The sequence below is a fragment of the Haliotis cracherodii genome, unplaced genomic scaffold, assembly GCF_022045235.1.
Source record: "Haliotis cracherodii isolate W230 unplaced genomic scaffold, xgHalCrac1.p SCAF_9, whole genome shotgun sequence".
NCBI lineage: Eukaryota > Metazoa > Mollusca > Gastropoda > Lepetellida > Haliotidae > Haliotis > Haliotis cracherodii.
This window is the reverse complement of record NW_027266343.1, coordinates 9025840-9045696: the sequence shown is the minus strand read 5'-3', so window position 1 is coordinate 9045696 and position 19857 is coordinate 9025840. Positions and strand designations below refer to the sequence as shown.

The 19857-nt window shown below is 40.8% G+C and overlaps 1 protein-coding gene across 3 annotated transcripts in view; it reads right to left on the bottom strand.

The window, feature by feature from the left end:
* The window catches only part of LOC139452162 (cytochrome P450 2U1-like), a 40375-nt gene that overhangs the window by 15988 nt on the left and 4530 nt on the right, over positions 1 to 19857 (bottom strand). Inside the window, exon 2 of one of the 3 annotated variants that reach the window (XM_071233513.1) lies at positions 4026 to 4232. The gene's annotated coding sequence lies outside the window, so the exon portion shown is untranslated. The remainder of the gene's footprint in view (positions 1 to 4025; positions 4233 to 19857) is intronic. The other 2 variants (XM_071233512.1, XM_071233514.1) reach the window with 2 other exon arrangements.

The window sequence follows — 19857 nt, the reverse complement described above, 5'->3', positions numbered from 1 at the left end:
TATATGTTCTTTATAAACTGAATATACGTGAATCCCAACCCCGACACTGAAGTGAATACAAACGTGTCAAACAATTACTATTTTAAGTTTCAAAGGAGGTGAGGTGACATGGGGTTTAACGTCGCGTCTAATATTAATGCATTTATATGTGCATACACGTGCGTGACTGTGAGTATGTGGCTTCTTATACAAGTCCATTCCAACAGATTCCATTTGGCGTAAACTGCAAACTAGTTGTGAAGATAACATGAATTGACCACAGAAAGTCAGCGATGACACCAGGTGTTCGCGAAAAGGGTAAGCATATCCTGCTCTACCGGTAGCACTCACCATTCACACAATTTGCATAAAAAGGTATGTATTGCCTGACGCCGCACAGAGGTACTCCTGCCATGCAACGGCGGCCTGTAAACAAACCAGACAATCAAGTGATTGATAAACCAGAAAATCCACTGACACGATGGTGCATTGACTGATTTTGTGAAAAACTTAATTTAAAACTTAATTTAATTTTGAATTACGTCTGCTGTGTACACGTGCAGAGATTCTGCTGCTTAATAATAATAACAACAACAACAACAACAACAACAACAACAACAACAACAACAATAATAGCAATGAAACTCGGGTTCTTGAGCAATTAAGTGCCCTAATTTTGAAAGCGACGTTAAACCCCATTTCGCCCCACCTTATTGAGCTTGCCACATGCATTGTCACAAATGCAATCAAGGACTAATAAATTACTGATCACATATTTTAGCTGGTGATGGTAAAGTTTTAATATAACACACACACACACACACACACACACACACACACACACACACACACACACACACACACACACACACACACACACACACACACACACACAAACACACACACACACACACACTGGCTTGTTCACCGTGACTTCTTGTATGTAAGACCTTTGAACCAACCTTCCCGTGATTGTTTAGCAATTTGTGAATTTTAGTATTTCCTTGTTCAGACAGCGTGACTGAATTGAGACTAGTCGATTGAGACTAGTTGATATTCAGACGTACTGGCCCATTTTTATGCATGTCATCGTCTCCCCATTGCGTAGATCGATGCTCATGATGTCAGTCATTGGATTGTGTTGTCCAAACTCGATTATACTCTTCAAAAAAAGAGACGCAAAGCCAGATTTGTGTGAGGTAGGAAAATACATTTATACGGGGAACCATAGAGGCATTGAGCCAACATGTTGGGGAGAGAACACTGGGTGATTGTAGTCATCTCAATTATCGGTACATAGGAACAGTCCAAGGTGAAAGTCATCTACCATCAATAACGCATATGTCCCCCTTTGGAATCAATAGCGGCCTGACATCTCCTGCCCATGGAAGTATGCGAATCACTTCCTGGGGTTTGGTTGCCCACTCGCCCTGCAACGCAAAAGCCAACTTCTGCAACGTCTGGGGTTGAGGTTGACGTCGGCGAAGCCGTCTATTCAATTCATCCCACAGGTGCTCTATAGGGTTCAAATCCGGGGATCTGGAGGGCCAGGGGAGAACATCAACGTTGTTGTTGTGTAGACAGGCTCTTGTGATCCGTGCTGTATGCGGTCAAGTGTTGTCCTGCTGGAATACACCGTTGTCGTTGGCTGCAATCGGGAGGACGTGTGGTAGGAGAATTTCGTTCATGTATCGTAGAGTCGTAAGATTGCCCTGGATATGGACCAAACCTGTCCTGCCATGACAGGAGATAGCCGCCAAAATCATACCGCTATCCCCACCAAAATGTCCACTTCCTGTACGCAGTTACCGGCGTAACGTTCTGCCCGACGTCTGTAGACCAGTGCTCTTCCATCATCTCGATGGAGGGGAAATCCTGATTCGTCGCTGAACCAGACATCTCCAATGCAGTTGTTGTTGACGATGTTGTCGACTCAATATGACACGTCGAACAGGACGTCTTGCTCGTAGACCTGCTCTCTTAAACGGTTTCGTACGATCTGGTCGGAGATTCTGCGCAGTCCGGGTATTTGGGATGCGGTTGAGGTGGCTGTGGTCGTCCTTTCACGTAGGTGACCAAGTCGGGTGTAGCGATCTTGGGTGGGGGTGGTTACTCTCGGCCGATCACGTGTTGACCAATGCTGTTAAAACTGATCCCATAGCCTTGTGATGGTGCTGGGCGCTACATTGAAAACCCTGGCAACAGCTGATCGGGATTCCCATGCGTGCAAGTCGCCAATGTTTCTTTGCACTTCTGTTATTCTTGGCATGTTGTTGAACTGTCACTGTTCGATTGACGCATATGCCAGGCAATAAAAAACCCTGCACTTTAATACCGTTCATAGTGCTGCTCCGTTTTTCTAGAAATCCGTGGATAACCAACCTTTCAGTGATTGTCTAGATACTTAGTAACTAGGGTTTCCAATATTCCGTTTTTATAGCAATCCGTGGATAACAAACCTATCAGTGATTGTCTAGATACTTAGTAACTGGGGTTTCCAATACTCCGTTTTTCTAGAAATCCGTGGATATCCAACCTTTCAGTGATTGTCTAGATACTTAGTAACTAGGGTTTCCAATACTCCGTTTTTCTAGAAATCCTTCGACAACCAACCTATCAGTGATTGTCTAGATACGTAGTATCTAGGGTTTCCAATACTCCGTTTTTCTAGCAATCCGTGGATAACCAACCTATCAGTGATTGTCTAGATACGTAGTATCTAGGGTTTCCAATACTCCGTTTTTCTAGCAATCCGTGGATAACCAACCTATCAGTGATTGTCTAGATACTTAGTAACTGGGGTTTCCAATACTCCGTTTTTGTAGAAATCCGTGGATAACCAACCTATCAGTGATTGTCTAGATACTTAGTATCTAGGGTTTCCAATACTCCGTTTTTCTAGAAATCCGTGGATAACCAACCTATCAGTGATTGTCTAGATACTTAGTAACTAGGGTTTCCAATACTCCGTTTTTCTAGAAATCCGTGGATAACCAACCTATCAGTGATTGTCTAGATACTTAGTAACTGGGGTTTCCAATACTCCGTTTTTCTAGCAATCCTTCGACAACCAACCTATCAGTGATTGTCTAGATACTTAGTAACTAGGGTTTCCAATACTCCGTTTTTCTAGCAATCCGTGGATAACCAACCTATCAGTGATTGTCTAGATACTTAGTAACTGGGGTTTCCAATACTCCGTTTTTCTAGCAATCCGTGGATAACCAACCTATCAGTGATTGTCTAGATACTTAGTATCTAGGGTTTCCAATACTCCGTTTTTCTAGCAATCCGTGGATAACCAACCTATCAGTGATTGTCTAGATACTTATTAACTGGGGTTTCCAATACTCCGTTTTTCTAGCAATCCGTGGATAACCAACCTATCAGTGATTGTCTAGATACTTAGTATCTAGGGTTTCCAATACTCCGTTTTTATAGAAATCCGTGGATAACCAACCTATCAGTGATTGTCTAGATACTTATTAACTAGGGTTTCCAATACTCCGTTTTTCTAGCAATCCTTCGACAACCAACCTATCAGTGATTGTCTAGATACTTAGTAACTGGGGTTTCCAATACTCCGTTTTTCTAGCAATCCGTGGATAACCAACCTATCAGTGATTGTCTAGATACTTAGTAACTGGGGTTACCAATACTCAGTTTTGGCTATCTATTTTCGCAATGTGGCTTAGGCGGCCTGTAACCGTCAGCTCAGATTTGGCTCATCTGATCTTTTATTGTCATCCATTAGTACAATTAGCTGTTATTAATGAACCTGTGAACCTGTTACCACGTTTTCATTATTACTATATTGTTGTTTATGACACCCTTTTGATCATTGGAGCACTGCTCCGTGACAAGAAACAAACAAAATCTTAATTTTCAAAATATTTTGACTGAAATGCAAATACAGTTTGTGTTAATGTTTAGATTCCTTAAGCCTCTTGACAAGCAGTATACCTTTTCATTTCTAAGAGTAAAAGTTGTTCCCTTTGAAACCTAAATCATGTTTAAGGAAACATGAACATAACATTTGTACTCACAGTGTAAGGACTTGTGTTCCTCTCCTCCAAATCAAAATCAACTATGTGACAAGCTGTTTGCGTGGATAGTGAGAGGCCTGGCAGCTGTTATATTTAGCTCCCTCGCCGGTCATGATGACCCGATAATTGTCATACCAAGGTCAGCCGATGAGCTCGCGCGCGTGTTCGCCGATGCTGCACGAGAAAAAAATCCTTCCTGAAAACAGACTTGTAACAGTAATAAGGTAAATAAACCCTGGTTTATTAAAGAATGCATATTAATAACAATATAATATAATAATAATAATAATTATTATTATTATTAATGTGCCATGTGTACATAATACACCTGGCCATTACTGGCCTAAAAGACACCTAAAATTATACAATCAATAAAACATTATAACTAAATAATATCTTCATAAGTATACAGCAACCCACCTCCCCCTTTTTTAATGCGTAAAAAAACTAAAAACGTATTCTAAAATCAGAAAACTCTTCAAGAAATTTGGAACCGAAAGGAATAGATTACATTATCGACAAGTCGCAAAGAAGTATTAAAAAAATGTCTCTCAAAACAAATTAATAAACACAAACACGAAAGCTTCCCTAAAAGAGTTCTGGAAAATATTGAACGGGAAAGACGACAACACTGTTGGTCCTATCCCGGATGGAGACAGATTTTACAATGTATTTAAAGACATCAATTCTATATCATATAATGATGATGAGTTAATAGACGTTACTGAACCAGATAACTATGACATTAATGTACTGAATAAAGTTATATCATTGGAAGAAATAAAAGAGAGAATTAGATCTTTGAAACGACAGAAAGCCTGTGGGTTAGATTTGAAGGATAATAGTTATTCGATTGACGCATTTCAGTTGCTAGGGCCCCTACTCAGCATCACATTTCAGTCTTGTATATATACCAGGGGTATTATTCATAATGCATGGTCAGCTGGTATTATTAAGCTTATATCCAAGGGAAAGGGTGACCCGCTAGACCCTGCTTCCTATCGACCAATCACAATACTGAGTTGTCTTGGTAAGCTATTTACTGGTATTTTAAACACTAGATTCACAAACTATTTAAATGTGAATAACATATTATCGCCAGCCCAAGCTGGATTTCGTTAGGGCTTTTCTACAATTGACAATATTTTTGTTTTGAGTATGCTAATAAATATACTAAAAAATAGAAAAGAAAAATTGTATTTAGCACGCATTGACTTTTCAAAAGCTTTTGAGAATGTTTGGAGGGTGGGTCTCTGGTCAAAATTGTCAAATTCTGGAATTACGGGTATTTTTTTACTCCAGTTATAAACATGTACAGTGACATTAAGACATGTGTTCAAATAGGCAAACACACCTATAGTGTCTTCACAAGTTACACTGGAGTTCGCCAAGGAGAGAAATCTCCCCCCCCCCCCCCCCCCCCCCACACACACACACTATTTTCAATGTTACCTAACGAGCGCGAGCCGTGGTGATCGAAAGCTGTCGTCAAGATGTCAAGTTAACGTTGACCGAGGAAACATTGACTCTTTGTGAACAATTTCTGTTACTTCTGTACGCTGACGACATAGTTCTATTTGTTACCGATCCTGGATCTCTGGAAACTTCTTTATTATATTGTCGTAAATGGAAACTACAGTTCTTGTTTTTGGCAGTGGTACTACAAAGAGAAACCTCGCCCCCTTCATTTTCGACAAACGCTAGACTTCTATGATTATAAAATTCATTAAAAATGGAAATTTGGACTTGTCGTCAAATCGAGAATGCCACAAAAACGTATGTAATGTCTCCTGAAGAAATCCCGAAATAACAATCTCCAAACTCGAATGTATTATTCAAGCATTTGATCTTATGGTGTTTGGGGATTTGAATGTTTGAATATGGTTGAAAAAGTTTATTCAGTAAGAGGTGACTAACGGGATCAGGGGGTCAGGCTCGCTGACTTGGTTGATGCGTGTCATCGATCCCATTTGCGTGGATCGATGCGCATGATGTCAATCACTGGATTGTCTGGTCCAGACTCGTTTATTTACAGACCGCCGTCATATAAACGCAAGCTTTTACTGAAATCAAATTTAGGTATATAAGTAAAAAAATAACTTCACAGGCTGCTTATTTCATCATTTACATCACAAAAAAGTTAGACAACGATACGACATCATTTGGACTGAGTTCTTTAAGCACCATATACACCTTCTATTTCATTTTATTACCCGTGAAGACCCGGGCAGAGAATAGGTCTTCAGCACCCCATGCTTGCCGTAAAGGGCGACTAACGGGATCGGATGGTCAGGCTCGTTGACTTGGTTGATGCATGTCATCGTATCCTAAATTCGTGGATCGATGCTCATGATGTCAATCACTAGTTTGTCCCGTCCGGACTCGATTACTTACAGACCGCCGTCATATAGCTGGAATATTGCTGAGCTAGAAGATAGCACGCGTCCGCAGTGGAGAGAAGAGGTAGCTTATTTCAGTTTTGGAGTCAAGACCACGTGACATTGCTCACTTCCGCCTTGGTCACCGTCGCGCTCGCCATTTTGAGACACTAATGAGATAATTATTTTTCAAGAGAGTTAGGTATATTTCCGCTCGCCACGGCGACATGGAAGAAATATTTACTTACTAATAGTTTATCCGTTTATGAAGTCTGAAGTATGTGGTTTATGATGAACGTTTTATGTTTAAGTATGCAGTGTATGAACGTGTGAATTGGTAGCTTTTCGATCAAAGAAACGAACGCATAGAAAAGTAATTATTCGTATCTTGATCAGGAAATGTTTGCTCATAATAAGCCCATCAACATGGGAAAGTATTATTTAGGTGATAAATTATTCCTGTCTGAATTGCATACCTGCCCCGGGACACAGAATCGCTAAGGAGCGGGGTGCACGTGAGAACTATAATTTCATTTGTATCACACACGGCCGACTTATTATACACAGTGTTCTCACAGTAAAGTGAGTGAGTGAATCGATAGGTTTAAGTAGAGCACTCCCCTGGGGCAGGTGCGTGCATGTTCTTTACACTTTAAGAAGGAAACAATAAAGCATTTGCCCTCACACTTCTACACGATTACTGCATCGATACGTTAAAGTAAGCACTCAACTGGAGTGAGCGAGTGAAGGTTTTATATCTTCAAGAACAAACTGGGTATTGATCGCAGCTGCAACACACACTCACATACATGGCAATACTTAAATTTATTGCTTCAATACGGTTAAGTAGAGCAGTGCCCAGGAAGTATGCCCAATGTGGCGGACTGAAATTAAACTTTATCATGAGCGGGTCTGTTTCATGTTGATTCATGTTGTGAAATCAGGCCGTTGTCACGATACGTAATCGCCCGTGATAAAAAGTCCTGTTGACAAAGTTGATCACGCTTTTGTTGTTTGTAACGGCGCATTCAGCAATATTCCAGCTACAGTAAACTACGTTTATAAGGAACACGCTTATACCGAACTGACGGATATAACAAACTGTTTTGGGATCCCGTCGATTTGCTATATATTGGGTGTATATGTGCCTATAACGAACTAAGGTTCTAACGAACTAAAATTAGTGGTACTGTACATGACGGTAGTCCGGACAAAGTTGAGTCTCGACCGGACAATCCAGTGCATCGATCCACGCAATTGAGATACGATGACATGAAATCAAGCTAGTCACCAACCCTGACCACCCGGTCCATTCAGTTGACAAGCAGAGGTTGCTGAGGGCCCATGTTCCTACCTAGGATCCCCACGGGTTAATGACAACTGAATTAAATGTATTTCAGTACACATGCTGTTGGTGAGCTTCAGCAGAGATGTCTTATGATTAGAAAGCCAACTCCCGTGAAGATCCGGGGAAGTTTAGGTCTTCAGCAACCCATGCTAAATGGCGACTATGCTTGTCGTAGGAGGCGACTAACGGGATCGGGTGGTCAGGCTCGCTGACTTGGTTGATGCATGTCATCGATCCCAATTGCGTGGATCGATGCTCATGATATTAATCACTAGTTTGTCTGGTCCGGACTCGATTATTTACAAACTGCTGTAGCTGGAATATTGCTAAGTGCGGCGTTAAACAACAAACAAACACACTTAGAAATCAAATTGACGTTGTTTAACGCTGCACTCAAAATTCAAGCCAAACGACTGCGGCATGTAAATATAACCCTGGAACAGACAAACCAGTGAGTGATATTATGATCCACGTCCAATAGCAAATGATTAACCAGGTCACTGAAACCTTCCACCCCATCCGACGAGTCGCCTCTCTCCTCCAGCACAGGGACATATTCCCACGAGGGTTTACATTGATAACACCCACCTCACATTGCCTTCCGAAGTCAGGCATTCAGTAGCTTCAGCCATGTTTACTTTGTACTGTACAAAGTCTTCAAAAAACTACTTCTCAGCAACTCTGAGCCGCGCCGCCTTTGAATAATATTATCAGGCTTTAAAAGCATTGACATGTAGGTAATGTTTGCAGTCGATAGATTGGAATAAACATAAAATCCATTTGACCGATTCGTTAATGTGAATAAATATATATTTAGCAGGTTTGAAGAGGCTTAACGCTTATATGCTTAAGGTATCGGTTTGAAATAATGTTGAGTGTCCAGGTACAATTACACACCGTGGTAACGTTGATGGATTCATCCTACTAATGGATTTGGATGGATAACGTTACCCCGAGTTACAGCAGCTTTACGTCGTATTATTTCAACTCTTATCCTTATTGACAATGCAAGTCATTGCAATCCATCAATACACGTGGAATCTGTTTCGGCAGATAATCGAGACTGATTGTTCTCTGGTGTTGACGTTTTATGTTTGTAATGCAGCTTTACAGCTATAGAAAACAAAGCAGGCAGATAATAATGGATGGACCATCAGTAGCATGTATTGGTTGAGTAGTTGTTTGATTGATTGCTCGAACTGTTCAGCCGCGTGTTTTACAGGTTTTCTCCAATATATGATCAATACATCCCGATGAGGATTCTGGGAGAGACCGTTTGACTTCATCCCTGAAAGATTCCTCGACGAAAACGGCGATCTTCTTTCAGGCGAACACGAGAAGCGCCGTCGGTAAGATACTTTATTGATGTCATCCCACGTGAATGTCTTATTCACCGATTGTAAATGTTACTGTATACAATTCATTGACCAATTATGCCAGATGCTGGTCTCACCGTTGATCGTGATGCCGTCAGTCTAACTGAGATCCCGTTTTACGAATCGTATGCTGAATCTTTAAGATAGTCATGTCTTCATTATGTAAGACCGCCTCCGTGTTTAAATAGATAGACAAGCTGCCCGGAGAGCGCCAGGTCGGTTTGACTGCTTCAAATCAAAACACGTTGAAAGATGGTACTTGTTGTTACCCTGCCTTGGAGTTCGGTATTAAAGGGATGAAGGCAAGAGTCGACTCGAAGTCAGTGAGCTGTGTCTGAGTGGGGTATCCATGTTAAACTGAAGCATTGTGTCTCAGTGGGCAGGCATTATAAAAGTTGGCTAACACTAAAACATGTGCGGTCTGGTACAAGCAACCACACAAATGTGCAAGGCCGTCGCATTGAAAGTGTAATAATCTTAAGAGAGAGAGGTTGTCTTAAGTCCAGAGGCTACGGTATAGCAAACGACCTGACGATGGACAAGAGACAAGAAATAAAACAATGCAAAGAACAAGTAAACATTATTTCTATAAAGGTGGTAAAATGTCGTCTGCTCCTGTACGTGATACGTATGCTTCACGTGCAAATACAGAGGGGACTCGACCCGAGTCACGTGACGGAAACAACCCACGTCGGGCCTACAGAGGTAACGCAGGCAGCGGTGGGAGACCGATGCAGAAGAGATAGAGGTGTGGCCAGGGCCCGGATATACAGGGGGCGTCGTCTGAACCTACTTGTAGTATCATTAATGCTGTGAAATTCGTGTTTTGGAATATATCAAGATTGCCTCCAAAGTTATTAGACTGTGAGTGTCCATCATTTTTAAAAACATTTGACATAATTGGTTTGACAGAGACATGGACCCAGAAACTGAATTTTGATGATTCGTTCTGCGAATATACCAACTTTATTAAGGCAGCAGCCAAGATAGCAAATTTTGGAAGACCTTCAGGTGGAACTTGTGTTCTCGTAAAAAAGAATCTTATAGCTTATGTTAAAAACTCATGGATCACAGCAAATGGTGTATATCTATTACTTGACAGGTATTCCGGGATTGAATAGGTCTTCAGCAACCCATGCTTGCCGTAAAAGGTGACTATGCTTGTCGTAAAAGGCGACTAACGGGATCGGGTGGTCAGGCTCGCTGACTTGGTTGATGCATGTCATCGATCCCAATTGTGTGGATCGATGCTCATGATATTAATCACTGGATTGTCTGGTCCAGACTCGATTATTTACTGACCGCCGTCATAAAGCTGGAATATTGCTGAGTGCGGCGTTAAACAACAAACCAACCAACCAACCAACTTGACAGGTCACTGTTTGGACTTGAAAAACACATATTATACTGCTGTGTGTATATTCACCCAGAAGGATCTACATGGTATGACAGTAATGTATGATCTAAAAACGGTATATTGCTATTTCAGGATGAACTGATTGGCATCCTACGTGATGTTGGTGACGTTTCGTGCATTTTAAATTAGGGGGTGACGTTAATGCAAGAATTGGCAAAGAGCCAGATTATGTAGAGGATGATATACTTGAATATCTCCATGGCCAGGATACTTCATACTGGGACTTTCTCTTAGACAGGTTTAATCTGTGTAGATATTCTTAATAACTTTGGATAATGTTTTATCAATTTATGTGCTGTTTTAAATGTACACATTATGAATGGCCGCTGTGGAAGTGATTCCGAGAAAGGTGATTTACATTTGTTGGCAATGCTGGGGCAAGTGTTATCGATTACATTATTAGCACCATAGATATATTTGACTTGTGCCAAAATGTTGATATTGAGTCACGCCACGAATCACAGCACTTGCCTATCACAATGTCTGCACGAGCGCTTCATTCATGTGGAAAACCATCATTTGATAACGCCTACTATAGTCATTCAATGTTTAAGTGGGATAACAGCAAAGCAGATATTTTCCAAGAACGACTGTTATCAGACACTTTTGCATGCCTCTTAAAAAAGCTATTGATTCTGTTTTTACCAACATTGATGAAAGTGTATCGTTATTTACAGAAGCTATTGCATATGCTGGGAATGTAATGAAAAGTGAAGTAACCCCTAACAGAGAAAGTAAACAGTGGTTTCACTGGAAATGTGAGTTGTTAAAGAAGGAAAGATGCACTCTTTTAAACCATTTCAGGAAATTAAAAGATAAAGACTCACTTGCTAAGTACACTGATTCGAAAAATAAGTATAAAGCTACTTGCAGAAAAAAGAAACAAAATTTCATGGATAGAAGCAGAAAAAAACTAGAAGAAAGTATCAGCTCAAAGAAGGAAACCAAAAGTAACATAGAAATGCATGAGTGGTTTAATTACTTCAAAAATCTTTTCAGCGGTGATGATTCCACAAATAACTTCCAGTTGAACTGTTTTGGTAATGATGAAACCAATTTCGCAGCAGAAATATTAGATTCCCCAATCTCAAAAGAAGAAATGAAATCTGCTATTCAAAATCTGAAAAACTTGAAAAGCCCTGGATTTGATAGACTTTTTAACAGAATTCTTTAAATACTCTCTTGATAATACCCAGTCGTATTTTATTTGATACAATGTTATAATATGATGCTATTGTATGAAAGAATGGAGATCAAAATTGGGCATACAATGTTAAATGTCTTCTATATAAATGTGGGTATGGCTACATCTAGGACAAACAATGTTTCTTAGAGAATCATGCCATGTTTATATTGAAAATACGGCAGACGCCTTTTGACATGTACTTTCAAACATGGAGATCTACTGTAGATGTTTCTAACAAATGCGAATATTATAGATATTTGAAACTGCAAATATGCGCAGAAAAATATTTAACTGATGTAAATATAAGAAAATGCAGAATATCATTAACACAATTTAGATGCAGCTCACACAGGTTAATAGTTGAAGTTGGCAGGCACAAAAAAATACCCAAATGTTTAAGATTATGTAGACAATGTTCTTTAAATATTGTCGAAGATGAATTTCATTTTCTACTTGTATGTTGTAAATATGATAATTTAAGGAACAAATATATTGAACAAAAATATTATTCACATCCAAATAAATACAAGTTTATCTCTTTAATATCAATATGAGCAATACAAAATCTATCTCTCTTTATATGTCATGCCATGTTATTAAGAAATGAATCCTTGTAACATCTCTAACCGCTTCCACATTGTCATGTATTCTGTACTATGGGCCTGTGGCCTTACAGTGTTATATATGAATTAACTGATTGATAATCTTGAAGGCGACGTTAAACTGATTTCGCCACACCTATCCCTCATTGTTTACTTGTTCAAAATCATTTCTTTAAAAGTAGGGAGGGGGGATAAGAAAATCTTTCTTCACTTGTACAGATAACGTATTCGTTCCTATTATGGCTCCATTGTTTACGGTTGGAGCCTGCTATAGTTGTAGTGAGTGAGTTGGGTTTAACGCCGCTTTTAACATTATTACAATTATATCGCGGCGTGTCAGCTTAACTTGGGAGGAAAGCCCGAAGTGATGCAGGTCTCAGACGTTTACCACTTCGTTGAAACCCACGAGCACGGATATGGTGCTGACAAACCTAGAAACATAATCGGGGCGAACCGGGATAGGAACCCACAATCATAGGTTTCTGGCGTGCCCAAGGGACGCAACTCTGCACAGCGAATCGCGGCGCCTTAGACGACTAGGCCACGCGTGCCCCCCTATAGTTGTAGAAATATTGGACTCAGTACATCAAGACATGATACTTTTTCTTGGAGCATTTAGGATCTTAATTATTGATGTACCACTAAACTGTTTAATAATCAGTCGAACCAAGCATATGATTTAATCTTCTCTTTGGAGAACTGTTTCATAGTGAACCCAAGCTTGCATCACAATGAAAACCGCGTCCGTGGTCGAGTGGTAGAGTGTCCGCCCAGAGAGAGAGGAAGGTCCGGGGTTCGATACTAGGTCGCGTCATTCCAAAATACGGGTCCGGGTTTCGATCCCAGGTCGCGTCATACCAAAAGACGTTAAAAGATCGCACTTGTCGTTGATAATCAACTAAGATTAAAATATGATTCTCACAGATCCATTTTTGACTGCTCCAAGGATTGTACCAAAGAGCTGATAGTGTCACTGGATCTTAAACCTTTTCGTCCAGGATCGCAGACAAGAACTCAATTGTCACTGCGGTGGCCGACACTATTTTAACAGCTTTGTTTTTATCATATCTTCAGAATCTTTTCCTTTGCCTTCAGGCATTTAAAGCCTTTCCGCCATTCATGTAGAAGTGCTTGAGATCTTTGAACGACATGACGAACCTACTGGCTAATGTGAACTTGTTTTTGTTTGTTGCACAGCCATGTTTGCACAGCAGGTACCTCAAAGCATGGAGCTCTGGACAAGCCACTATCTATACCACTTGTCCCATATAATCATCTCAAAGCAATAATAAAATGATATATTCGGGATCGTATGCAACAAAGGTGAGACACCCTGCTTGGCATCACTATACTTTATGAAACTAAACTAACAATTGGTCTCATCTACAGTACTTGAGTTGTCAGCCAAGACATGATGAGGTCATTTCGCCACAGTGGCTTCACGCATGAATATCTCCAAACAACCTTTCGAGGACGAACCCGCTAAATGTACCAATAGTGATGGAATGTTCACTTTCAAGCATGGTTTGCCTGACTGCTACGACTTTGCAATCACAAGGGATGCTTTTGTATCATAAGGAAGCAAGTCTGTTAACTCTAATTGGAAATTAGCCTGTGTCGAAAATTGTGAATACACGTAGTTGTCCATTCTAGTTGTAGTGTTGAAATAGCGTGCTTTTATTGCAATATTGTTATTTATATATGTTTTACTTTAACCCGTATTCTTACCTTGTAAAGCTTTCATAAAGTTTTATGGTAGATATGTGCAGGACAGTTTGGCGCTACATGATCAGTGACACAAAATGATGTCTGATTTTGATGACACCTACCTAGTTTGACGTGTATCATTTGTTAAGGGGCACGGCTGGCCTAGTCGTCTTGGGCGCCGCAATTAGCTGTGCAGAGTTGCGTCCCTTGGGCACGCCAGACACCAATGATTGTGGTTCAAATTCCTGTACGCCAGGTTATGTTTCTTGGTTTGTCAGCACCATGCCCATGTTTATGGGTTTCACCAATGTTAGAACCTGCATTACTTCGGGCCTTTGAAGCTGAGACTCCGTGATAGATGGAATAGTAGTGTTCAAAGCGGCGTTAAACCCAACTCACTTACTGGCGCCAGATGTTCACGTGTTTATCCAGGTGCCACATCGACTTGCATTTGCACGTGTTTGTGACGTGTGGCACCGGTGGGACCTCTGGTATCATCACTATTTGCCAATGATTCATAAACACATGCTTACGATGTGGTCGGAATCGTGCAAAGTAGTCTTGAACAGACAAACCAGTGAAGGATATTATGATCACCTTTCAATACCAACAGGATCCAGTAGCAAATTATTAACCAGGTCACTGAACCCCACCACCCCATCCGTCGAGTCGCCTCTTTCCACCAGCACAGGGACATTATCCCACAGGGGTTTACATTGATAACACTTACCTCACATTGCCTTCCGAAGTCAGCCATTGAGTACGCTTCAACCATGTTTACTTTCTACTGTACTACGTACTCACTAAACTACTTCTCAGCAACTCTGAGCCGCGCCGCTGTTGAATAATATTATAAGGCATTAAAAGCATTGACATGTAGGTAATGTTTGCAGTCATTCATGCAAGCTTAGCTCTGAATAACCAGAAAATCAGTTTGACCAATGACATTCGTTGATGTGAACGCGTATATTTAGCAGTTTGGGATAATCAGTACAATTAACAACAGCGAATCAACCATTTTCGTAATCATAAGAAAACTGTATTGTACTTTCTATAGTCGAAAGTGAAATTTAATGGAAAAAAAGTGTTTAGGGTAGATTTCTTAAGTAAAACAATATCAAAACATGAGCCATTCCATTTCATTAATCCTAGGTTCTTTACTCCCATACGGTACCTCTTTGCGTGAAGATCTGACTTCACCCCACAAGAAAGTCACACAGTGAGAGTGAAGTCAACCTGTGTTTAACTTCGTGAATGTCAGCTTTCTAAAACGAGCTACAGAAATCTGATTTACCGGCCAGAATGCTTCACTCAATCCATGTACTGAGGAATTAGGTGCTTTAGGGTTTAGCTGACTCAACCTCCCATGGATCTTCTCAAAGAGAGGAATTGTATCGGAATAGAAGATGCAGTTTTAATGAGATCATGAGCTACCTCTATTGATCCATTGGACAGGAATTTGTATTGAACGACAAGACACTTTTATTGCAGTGTTATTCCATTCGGCCTTGGAAAGAGGATGTGCCCTGGGGAGAGTTTATCGCGTCTCCGTACCTTCCTTTGTGTGGCCAATATCTTGCAGAATTTCGACATCGTAGAGGATGAGGCATCGCCCCTCCCTCCTCCCGATCCACGGCTCTATGGGCAGGGGATTGTTCTGAAAACACCAGCGTACAAGATACGGCTCCGGATGAAATGAAAATGGACTTCTGAAAACGTGTAATTTCTGGACAGATTTCATGATTCACTTCTAAGTTAGCTTGTGTGCAGAACGTTACGACGATTGTATATAACTCAGTTAACAATTACTACTCCCTCGTTTAAATGAACGTGTGTGATTGTGTAGATAGTCAGTAACTCTACATGCTAACCAAGACATGTAACCTACACAATTGGATCTTTTACGCTGTTACACCTCCATGGAAGGTCGCGTCAGGTGAAATCTGAACGAACTGTGTTTGTCCAATCTATATAACTATAAATGTATGACGCAATTGTTCTTTGTTCTTGAGCCAATCTGATTCTCCAAACCTTTCGCCTTCATTTCGTTACATCAATTAGGAAATATCGATCTTAGCAAAGGAAAACCGCCACAGAATACAAATATTCCCTTGATAGTACACCCTTTGGGTGTTGACGTCATTGCACCCGGGAACGACAGGGGGTATTAAATATCCAGAACAATATAGTAGACCGGCTTTATGTCTGTTGTATTTGGAACTCCCAGATTATATAAACTTTCGTGATGCAGAAATCAGATAGGCTTGACTGAATGCTTTGCCGACTCAAACCAGAACTTAAAGGCTTGACGCTGATTGGCTGCTATGGAGGGGTTCTTAGATCTTCATGCCTGGAGTTATCGTGTCTGATTGTATCTGATCTATAAAGATCTGATTGTTATGAGATTGGTCATCTATACAATGAAATTCTGGTGTCCCGTTTAGCATACTAAATGATTCATATGTTTCAACTTAACGTGATATATGAATATTGAATCAGATTTTTTCAGAAAACGAGCCAGTGTTCTATACAAGACATGTGTCAGGACTCCGAATCCTGTGGTCTAAGGGGAGGTACTACGTCGTGCGTTATTAAAAAAATGTACAATGTTTAGAAAGCTGAAATTGTTAATCTATGTTTATTCTTTTGATGACATTATAGTTTGTGAAAATCTATAGAATTTACTGTTACATCAGCATTTATGAAAAGGGCATTAGAATAGCAATGCTAATTGACCATCTTTGCTGACATTTAAAGCTACATATCCAGATGAGCTACAGTCCCTTACTGCTATGTTATTGCAATACTTTGGCACTAATAGTTGACTGGAAAGAAATGCCCTTGTTTACCTCTTAGTGACACGACGAGGGATCATAATGAGGGCGGATTCGAACCCACGACTTGAGTGCAACTTGAAAAGCGAGTAACGGAACAAATATTAATTTTGGACAATTGGGTGGCTGTGACCACTTAGCGACCACCAATTTGAAATATAATGGGTGGATAAATTGGAGTTTTTGTGTGGAATGATGAATATTCTGAAAAAAATAATGTGGTGTGGATAAGTACATGCTGACTAAAAGGATATTCACGAAAACACCCTGCCCTCTCCTCATCACACCATAAAACGTCGATCCCTGAGAGTGAGCAAGTTATACAACGGCGTGTCAGCTTAATGTGGGAACAAAACCCGAAATGCAGGTCTCAGACGTTTACCTCTTTGCTGAAATCCACAAGCACGGGTATGATCTGACAAACCTTTAATTTCAGGGCAAACCAGGATCGAACTCACGAAAACAGGTTCCTGGTGTGCCCAAGGAACGCAACTCTGCACAGCGCATATGGGCGTCCAAGACGACTGGGATACTATGCTCCCCTTGACCCCGATCCCTCAGAAGGGAGGATCCAAAGCAAAAAACGAAGTTAGACAGGCTTACATAGTACAGCACAGATGCATTGCAACAGCTCTTCAACTTCAGAGGTATTACAAACAACCCCAAATCAGCAGGTGCAGAATCACGCCCAGCTGAGCCAATATTGCCCGCGGTAGAAATAAAATAATAACAACAGAACACTAGGGATATTTACACTCAGTTGCCAAAAGCCGCGTTGAGAGAAGGAGCTGGTGTGAGGCCATTAACACGTTTGACTTACTTCAAAGTTAGCTGATGCAATTACGGTATTTTGATTTTATTTATAAACTCTATTTCAGACAAGGTCTATAAAAAGCTTATTATTTTCAGGAATTGGTATATAAACCTTCTTGCCCACGTCAACTGCTGTTCACACATGAAACACATATGACGACTTTTATTGTTTAATGATGTCATTGCATTGTTTGAATTCAAAAAGTACGTCACGAGTAGTATTCAACCTCATCTCCCAACACATTAAGTTTTCTCCTGTTATCCATAGTCTGTATATATCCTAGGAAGAACGCCAGGCACCGATTACAGATATTTTCATGTAAAATAGACAATTCACCGTATCCACTATTAATTGTCTTGTCCATCATGTTTACACTGTGATCTACCCATATTGCAATGCAGAATCCAAAAGCCATTACTAGTATATATTGAACGATCTTGTACCTGTTCGAAGGCAATAGGTGTTTCACCACACTTCTTGTTTGTTGCTCTGCTTCATATGGGAGGGCCAAGCACCAACTATTGTCTGAAGAATTCGTTATTTTTGTTTGTGGTTTAACGCCGCACTCGGCAATATTCAAGCCATGTGACGGCGGTCTGTAAATAATTAAGTCTGGACCAGACAATCTCGTGACTGATATGATTAGCATCAATCCACGTAATTGGGATACGATGACATGCATCAACCAAGTCCCCGAGGCTGACCACCCAATCCCGTTAATCGCTTCTTACGTATGGGTTACTGAAGACCAATGCTTACCTTGATCTAGGCTAGGGTCATCTGAAGGAACACATATCTTTCTTAACTTTTCAGCAGGAATCCATCTTCTTTCACACATTTATAGGAATGAGTGAGTGAGTGAGTTGGGTTTTTACGCTGCTTTTTACAGTATTCCAGTTATATCGCGGCGTGTCAGCTTAATGTGGGAGGAAAGTCCGAAATGATGCAGGTCTCAGACGTTAACCACTTCGGTGAAACCCACGAGCACGGGTATGGTGCTGACAAACCTAGAAACATAATCGGGGCGAATCGGGATTCGAACCCACAATCATAGGTTTCTGGCGTGCTCAAGGAACGCAACTCTGCACAGCGAATCGCGGCGCCTTAGACGACTGGGCCACCCGTGCACACATCTGTCTAGTCCATACATGGACGCAGAATACACATTGACTAGTATGCGAGTATCATCAACATTTGCTGCACTATGAATACGGTTTAATTGGCAGTGGGTTGGCTGGGGATTGGCGTGATGTGAGGGTGGGTGCACCTAGAGTGACTGACTGACTGACTTACTTACACAACAAGTGTGTTGCCTTATTATTGAAGGCATTAGCATTTCCTTACTATTTATGTGTCCGTTGCATGAGAAAGTTTGTTTGTTTGTTTGTTTGTTGTGTAACGCCGCACTCAGCTGGACCAAACAATCCAGTGATGACATCATGAGCATCGATCCACGCAATTGGGATCGATGACATGCATCAACAAAGTCAGCGAGCCTGACCACCCGATCCCGTTGGTCGCCTTTTACGACAAGCATGGTAGCCTTTTACGGCAAGCATTGGTTGCTGAAGACCTATTCTACCCCGGATCTTCACGGGTCGCATGAGATAGTGAGTGAGTTGGGTTTAACGCTGCTTTTAACAGTATTCCAGTCATATCACAGCGTGTCAGCTTAATTTGGGAGGAAAACCGGGATTCGAACCTACAATCATAGGTTTCTGGCGTGCCCAAGGGACGCAACTGCACAGCGAATCACGACGCCTTAGACGACTGGGTTACTCGTGCCCCCTTTATAGATATGAGATCAATGTGGTATGCAGATATGTCTAAGGGATAGATATAAACGAGGGACTGTCTAACATGTGTCCCGGTGTGTATATTTATTCATCTCACCTCTAAATGAACCACAGTAGCACAATTGATTTCTGAACCTTTATCAAAAACATTTTAAACAATTTAACTTCGAGACAACAAAATACCTTATACGATAATTTAACAAAAATAATTTTCAACTTCAAGGATCCTTGTCGTTGCGTCGAATGAGATGCGTTCTGTTATATTAGATACTCGCAGATCTAGATATAGATCTATATGAGCAAGCACGAACAGACTGTAGGTACAACAATGAATAAGCTTAAATCCTACGAGTAATATATACCAAGTTCCAATA